Raw genomic sequence first — 7,321 nt, 5'->3', positions numbered from 1 at the left:
TGTATCCCTTAGTCTGCTGGTTTATATTACTCTTACAGAAAGGAAGGTGTAGTCGATATGCTGCTAAATATCTGGGATGTTTTCTGTTGGACGTTGTATTAATGTATCATGATTTCGCACTAGGCAATGACTTCAGGAGTCGATTTTCCTATTTGATGCTGTTTAAGCCTGTGAGGTCGTGGTGCCCCCTAACGTCTCGAAGGCTAAAGAATGGTTAATTCTGTTGCTGACTTTCAAAGCTCTCTCTACAGGAAGAACACGATAAATGTCATCTTACTCTCAAATATATTACAGCACTCAAAACTTTGCTTCAACATCCCTTTTTGGTATTGAATAGACATAAGGAATAAAATAATTTTCATTCTAATTCTTGTTTTAATTTTCAAATCTGGACAAATAATTTGTCTTAGAAGTTACGTTCTTAATTATTTGTTGACAGCAAACATACAGGCATGAATTAAAAAGTGCTGAGCTCCTAGCATTTTCTTTTGTTTTTTAAAAGAGTCAGTGCTTACTTAGCATTTTAAACTTAGAAGCCTATATGTATATTAGAAAACTTAACCATAATCAACAATAATATTAACTTTCACTTAAACCCCAAAGTATGTTTTCGTTGTACTTTTTTTAAACTTTTTTTTTGCTTCTGTTACTATCAGAATATAAGTAATCTTGGCATAAAATATGACTACAGGAACAAAGAAGTTAAAATATTTATTCACATTTATATAGTACTCACCCCTCCTCACAAAAATTTCATGCATGATGCAAGTAAATCAGTCATAAAGCAAATTGTACTAGTCATTCATTTGGTCCCAATAAAGTTTGCCATGAACGTTAAAACCAATAAGCAAGGCATTAACTGAATCAGCTAATAAAAAACCCAACCAACAAATAAACAAATAAATAAGTAATATATTTTGCTACTTAGAATTTTATGGCATCAAGTTTCTTTCCAGGTGAACACCTATGCCAAGAAGTAGAAAAACAGTACGGTATGAATCACATTTGCATATATTTGGCTTCTTTCACGATTACTTTCACTGAAATAAATCCAGCTGTAGTCTCAACTTAACACATAATCTGTTTGATTTTGGTTTTTTTAAGAAAATGTATTTGCTAGATAGAGTCAGAAATGCCTGTTTCATAGAACATCCTGAGAGGTGTTTTTATCTTCTTAGTACATTCATTATTGCTTTATGAACACATATGTTCATATGATGAACATACAAAATAATGTACTAAAACACACGGAAAATAATGTACTAAATCAGAACAGTTATAGCATTGTTGACTTGTATCAGAATAGAAAAGGGCAATGCCATTGTGTTCTTCCTTCAGGCCATATAACTAATCTATCCACTTTGTGTAGAACAAGGAACTTAAATTATCTAGTGACTTACAATATTAATATATGACATTAAAAAGTGTAAGATTATTCATCAGCAACAATGCGGGTAAATGTTCCATTTGTAATTAGGAAAGAGAGTTAGTGTGTGGGGGGAGGTTGGTGCATGTTTGGGGTTTTTTATGGTTTTAAGTAAACAGAAAACACAAATGTAGCTCTTCACTACCTGAAACAATGTGGCTGGGCTGAAACCAAAGAAGTCACCATACAGATGGCACACAGGGTGAACCACATCCTGGGAAAATGGCCTCTTGATCGTAGTGTCTTCTCTGCCAAGAAAAGGATTTAAACTAGTGAGCAGAAACTCGAGTAAGGATGCAGGCATCTGAATGTCTCTAAATAAAAGAGGGAATATTATATCATAGACTATTAGAGCATTTGAAGCTGCTTTCTCAAAGCAAACCCTGAAACAACCACTACGGCCACCTACGTGTTCCTCGTTCAAACACAGCTACGTCGAATTTTGAGTCACCGGACAACTGAAGGAACTCGGTGCCCTCTGCTGGTACATCAAGAAAATGTCATCTTAACCACTGGTGACACAAATACAAGCAGGAAAGTATGTCCGTTGACAAAGACTGATGTCACACGCAAGCATCATCCTAAGCCTGCATAATTTGCTTCAAAGTGTCTAAATTTGCAAAGTCCAGTGTAAACTATATATGCCATGCATAACATCAGCTGTAAATAACTAAGTTCTCCAGGCTGGAAGGGACACCTCACCAAAGCAGCACTAAGGCAAGTTAAGAGTAAAGAGTCACTTGAAATTTGTGTAGGAAGTACCACTTCCTCCAAGCTCAGGATTGGTGTACCCTGAGATCAAGAAGTCAGGCAAGGGAAGCAGGAGGCCTGCATGGTTGGGCAGGGAGCTTCTGAAACAGCTCAAGTGGAAGAAGGAAGTTTACAGTGAGCGGAAGAAGGGACTGACCACTTGGGAAGATTACCAGAATGCTGTCAGAGTATGCAGGGATGAAATGAGGAAAGCCAAGGCGTCCTTGAAATTAAACCTGGCAAGGCACCTCAAGGTCAACAGGAAGGGTTTCCTCAAGTATGCTGGAGGCCAAAGGAAAAGTAGAGAAAATGTGGACCCGCTGTTGAATGAAACAGGTGTTCTGGTGACAGAGGATGCAGAGAAGGTGGAGTTCCTGAGTGCCTTCTTTGCTTCATTCTTTACTGCTCAGGCCAGTTCTCAGGAGTCCCAGACTTTGAGCCTTCTTTGCTTCATTCTTTACTGCTCAGGCTAGTTCGCAGGAGTCCCAGAGTTTGGAGGTAACAGAGAACTCCTGGAGGAAGGAAGACTTTCCCTTGGTTGAAGAGGACCAAGTTAGAGTTCAGTTAAGCAAACTGGATATCCACAGGTCCATGGGTCCTGATGGGATGCACCTGCAAGTGCTGAAGGAGCTGGCAGAAGTCACTGCTGTGCAACAACTTCTTTGAAAGGTCCTGGAGAACAGGTGAGGTGCCTCAGGACTGGAAGAAAGACAGTGTCACTCCAGTCTTCAAAAAGGGCAAGAAGGAAGACCCAGGATACTACAGGCCAGTCAGCCTCACCTCCATCCCTGTAAAGATGATTGAACAGCTCATTCTGGGCATCATCTCAAAGAATGGGGAGGAAAAGAAAGTTATTAGAAGTAGTCAGCATGGATTCACCAAAGTGAATCTGATAGCCGTCTGTGATGGCACGACAGGGTGGGTAGATGAGGGGAAGGCAGTGGATATTGCCGACCTTGACTGCAGCAAGGCTTAAAACACCGTCTCCGCAGCATCCTCACAGGCAAGTTTAGGAAGTTTGTGTTAGACGAACAGACAGTGCAGTGGATTGAAAATTGGCTGAAAGAGCTCAGAGGATTGTGATTAGTGGCACAGAGTCTAGCTGAAGGTCCATAACGTTGTGTTCCCCAGGGGTCAGTACTGGGTTCTGTTCGATAGACTCATCAACGACTTGGATGATGGGACAGAATGTAGCCTCAGCAAGTCTGCAAATGACACAAACCTGGGAGGAGTGGCTGACACACCAGAAGGCTGTGCTGCCATTCAGTGAGACCTGGACAGGCCAGAGAGTTGGGCAAAGAGGAACCTTATGGAATTTAACAATGGCAAGTGTAGGGCACTGCACCTGGGGAAGAATAACACCATATATCAGTACAGGTTAGGGGCTGACCTGCTGGAAAGCAGCTCTGAGGAAAAAGACCTGGGAGTCCTGGTGGATAAGAAGATGACCATGAGTCAGCAATGTGCTCTTGCAGCCAAGAAGACCAAGGGCGCCCTGGGCTGCATCAAGAAGAATGTGGTCAGCACATCAAGGGAGGTCGTACTCCTCCTCTACTCTGCCCTGGTGAGGCCTCATCTGGGGCACTGTGTCCAGTTCTGGGCTCCCCAGTTCAAGAAGGATAGGGAACTACTGGAGAGTGGACAGGAAAGGGCTACAAAGATGATTAGGGGATTGGAACATCTCTTTTACGAAAAAAGGCTGAGGAGCTTGGGTCTTTTTAGTCTGGAGAAGACTGAGGGGGGATCTTACTAATGCTTATGGGTGTCAGGAGAATGGGGCCAGCCTTCACTCGGTGGTGCCCAGTGACAGGACAAGAGTAATGGGCACAAACTTGAACATAGGCAGTTCCATCTAAACAAGAGGAGGAACTTCTTTAGTTTGAGGGTGACAGAGCACTGGAACAGGCTGCTCAGAGAGGTGGTGCAGTCTGTCTCTGGAGACATCCAAAAAACGTCTGGATGCGTTCCTGTGTAGCCTGCTCTAGGTAAACCTGCTCTGGCAGAGGGGTTAGACTAGATGGTCTCCACAGGTCTGTTCCAACCCCTAACATTCTGTGATTTTGTGTGTTGTACCTGTGAGAGGCAATGCAGCGACATATTCTCGGACATATGAGTACTCTATTACTCTGCTGGAGAATACTCGTCTTTTGGGTAACTGAATTTTCCCCATGTAAAATTCCTTAAGTAATGCACTGAACAGTGATAACAGTAACAAGGATTATTCCCTGCTTCTATATTCCCTCGCTTAATGTCACATTTACAGCATATTAACTCTTAAAATCTAGATGAAAATAATCAATAGGACACCACTTCTCTTATTCAACAGCGGTTGCGACACGGTTTGGCTGGGGAAAAAAAAAAGCAAAACGGGAATAACTCGCTTCCTCTTTTCTCATTAAACAACTATCTTCAAACCGTCGTCATTTTTGGTAGACTGATGTAGATGACACGTGGCAAACAGACCGAAGCGTAACATCTCAGGAACAGACCCCCGGAGTGGCAAAGGTACTCTGCTGAACGGCTGCTCACATTACGCTGCCTTGCCAGAGGAACTCCCTCAACTCCACTCGGCCAGCCCCAGAACTACCAAAAGGCTGAGCTATGGATGATGCCTGCTTCATTTTAACTCCCTACCTTATATTAAAAATTTCAGATACTTTATTTGCCTTGTACATTGCTAAATAAAAACAGGTGTACATATTCTCCCAGTCTGACTATACATCTTTACACGGTATTTTTGCTCTGTAGCTGTAAAGTCGTTTTAAAAGCGTATCAGAATCTTAAAGCTGGAAGATGAGAACAGGGATTGTTATTCTTTCACGATATATTTTTGTGCTATTCTTCACTGCTGCAAATGGTTTCACTCCTAAGTCTACCATACTGTTCATGTTACTATACATTGCTCCTGATTTACTGAAATCAGAAACTGAGTACCTTGAAGCTGTTCTTTGCTTCTTTCTCTTTCTGAACGCTTCTTTCACTCAAGTTTCTTTTCTGGCTGGACTTCAGCACCACTAGGTGCCTGAATATTACTTGTTTTTTCTGTAAAGGAAATATCAGCACCTTATTTCAAACATCACAGAGTAACATTTTAATTGAAGTGTATTTAACAGTTGGAGAAAAGAATATAGTCTTCTGCTGTAGCACGACTTTTAATTTTAGCTAAACCGAGAAGATTAATATTTGATGATGACAAAAAACTTGGGGAACGTAATTCAGAAACTTGTAATGTAGTATGAGAACCTAATGACTCAGATATGCAAACTACTTAGCTGAGTACTTCAATTACTATGAAAGTATATTCTACGGAAGAAACTCTGTGTAATAAAATCTGGAGTGATAAAAAGCAGCAGGAAACATAGTCACTGTATAATGAAATTTGTAATAAATTCTAGACAGATTACTTCCATTGTTTTGACGCATTCACAGAGCCTAATGGCTTCTTATGGTATCTGTACACACGACATTTAGTTCTGCAAGCTGTTGCACCTACTGACTTGCAAAGGCAGCACACCTGGGTTATGGAAAACCAGAAAGTTCAGACACTGAAATGTAACTCACAAATAAGCTACAAAAATAAGCTACTGCTTTCGTTTCCTGCTTCACTGAAGCCACCTGTACTTGCTTTGGCTGGCATTGTTAATTTTCTCCATAGTAGCTTGTAGGGTGCTGCATTTGTTATCAAAACAGTGCTGATAACACAGGGATGCTTTAGCTGTTGCTGAACAGTGCCTGAATAGCATCAAGATCTTTTCCGCTTCTCACACACCGCCCTGCCAGGGAGGAGGCTGGGGGTGCACAAGAAGTTGGGGGGAGACAGACCTGGGACAGCTGACCCCAACTGACCAAAGGGATATTCCACACGGCATGGCGTCATGCTCAGCAACGAAAAATAGGAGGAACCGGGGGACACTTGGAGTTATAGCGTTTTTCTCTTGAAGTAACCACTGTGAGTGATAAAGCTCTGCTTTTCTGGGAGTAGCTAAACATCTGTCTGCCAATGGGAAGTAGTGAATGAATTCGTTCTTTTTCTATGAGTTAGAATCATATAGAATCATATAGAATGGCCTTGGCTGGAAGGGACCTGAGAGATCATTTTAATCCAACCCCCGTGTCATGGGCCAGGGACAAGTTTTCTCACTTTTACCCTTCCAGTTCTCTCCTCTATGCCACAGCAGGCGTAAGTGAACAAGTGGCTGCATGGGACTTAGCTGCCTGCTGGAGTTAATCACACCAACGCCTTAAATAAGCCTTTCATGTAGACAAACACTGGCACTCCAAATTCTTCACCAGAGTCCACACAAGTAGACCACTTTAAGCCCATGGAAATTTTCACCAGGAATCTGTATAGAAACATGGTTCTTGTTATGCAAACCTACCTGCAAGCCTAATCTTTCCAGCCATACAAACAAAAGAGAAGGCTCAGTACAGAGCTGTCTCTGCTACACTAGCAAACCTATTACACACAAACTAGAACAGCTGAACTATTAGTTGGAGCAGGCATCCATCTATTTCCATCTTCAGTCCTGGCTCTAAGGGAACATCCAGTGAAAGATAAAAGCAGAGCATGCATGTCTGTACAAGCCTCTGGCTATTTTCAGCTCAGGACATTTCCCAAGCCTGACAGAGCTGCTACTCTACTAGCCTTCAATTACTTTTTCTTTCAAGTACCTGCCCAGTCTCGCCTGAAGCCCATGTGAGTTCTTCCCATGTGCAGCAGCCTTTGCCAGCGAGTCCCGCATCATTGGTTTCTGTCATACAAGTAACCCACAGAATCACAGAATGTCAGGGGCTAGAAGGGACCTCTGAAGATCATCTAGTCCAACACCCCTGCCAGAGCAGGATCATCTAGAGTAGGTCACACAAGAATATGTCCAAGAGTTCTGAATGTCTCCAGAGGAGACTCCACAACCTCTCTGAGCAGCCTGTGCCAGTGCTCTGTCACTCTCACAGTAAAATATTTTCTTATGTTTGGGTCGAACCTCCTGTTTTCCAGTTTGTGACCATTGCCCCTTGTCCTGTCACTGGATGCCAGAGAGAAGAGTCTGACACCCACCCTTTAGATATTTTTAATTATTGATGAGATCCTCTCAGCCTCCTCCTCTCCAAGCCAAACAGACTGAGCTCTCTCAGCCTCTCCCCGTA

The 7,321-nt window shown here is 42.4% G+C and overlaps 1 pseudogene; it reads left to right on the top strand.

Annotated features, from left to right (window-relative positions):
* Positions 1-1,448: 1,448 nt before the first annotated feature.
* On the top strand, positions 1,449-4,681 carry LOC104274683 (annotated as a pseudogene).
* The last annotated feature ends 2,640 nt before the right edge of the window (positions 4,682-7,321 follow it).

The sequence above is a fragment of the Apaloderma vittatum genome, unplaced genomic scaffold, assembly GCF_000703405.1.
Source record: "Apaloderma vittatum isolate BGI_N311 unplaced genomic scaffold, ASM70340v1 scaffold9855, whole genome shotgun sequence".
Lineage (NCBI taxonomy): Eukaryota > Metazoa > Chordata > Aves > Trogoniformes > Trogonidae > Apaloderma > Apaloderma vittatum.
Note: the sequence above shows the minus strand (reverse complement) of the source record. Positions and strands in the feature narration are given on the sequence as shown.